Source organism: Odontomachus brunneus, unplaced genomic scaffold (genome assembly GCF_010583005.1).
Source record: "Odontomachus brunneus isolate Ranch 3 - 2012 unplaced genomic scaffold, Obru_v1 Obru_scaffold_258, whole genome shotgun sequence".
NCBI classification, from domain to species: Eukaryota; Metazoa; Arthropoda; class Insecta; order Hymenoptera; family Formicidae; genus Odontomachus; species Odontomachus brunneus.
Genome location: NW_022639708.1, coordinates 40,312 through 41,064, shown reverse-complemented (window position 1 = coordinate 41,064; position 753 = coordinate 40,312).

Genomic DNA, 753 nt, shown 5'->3' with positions numbered 1-753 from the left:
ATAAATATGTTGGTAAAAATACCGGTAATATGTCGGTAAAAAAGAAATGTCGGTAAGTCCCCTCTCCCGCGTGACGTCAGCCCCCGCGCCCGCAGTTCCCCTCGCCCCGCACCCCCCTCAGAGGACCTGGGTTAGAACCCCTCTTGTACACCTACTATTGACAGCTTTTCTTTTATTTTTTTTTAAATATATACTTAGTTTCCTTAAAAAGTCATCGATAAAGAGAATAAAATATCTTGCAAATTATCTGTCTCCGATCGACAGTTCCTCCATTGGACCACAAACGTCTGAGTGGACAAGCTTCAGAGGTTTTAATGATTTCCATTCATTCGTCGAAGCCTGTTGTCTCGTGTGCTTACTCCTGAGAGAAGTCTCACAAGGATATTCGTCTGGGTCGTCAAATTCAAGACCGTAAGCATATCTGTTAACAACTTCATATCTCTTTTATACTGGTGACCAAATCTTTTGTGCCACATTAGTATCACTTTTACTACTATATGCTGTGTTAATTGGTTGCATCAATATATAAATATTGTTAGTCGGTTTTGCTATTGCTATTATTTTACCGTCAGCATTCGCTATTTTACAAGCGTTTTTATCAAAAATTAAACCTTTAACATACCCTTTACTGGCATCCTTCGGACCGATAATAAATTTACGCTAAAATCACGGACGTATAGAACATCGCGCACGACGATTTTTAAACTTTACGTTCACTAATCCTGATATTGTTACTCCAGTAAGCAAATTGAA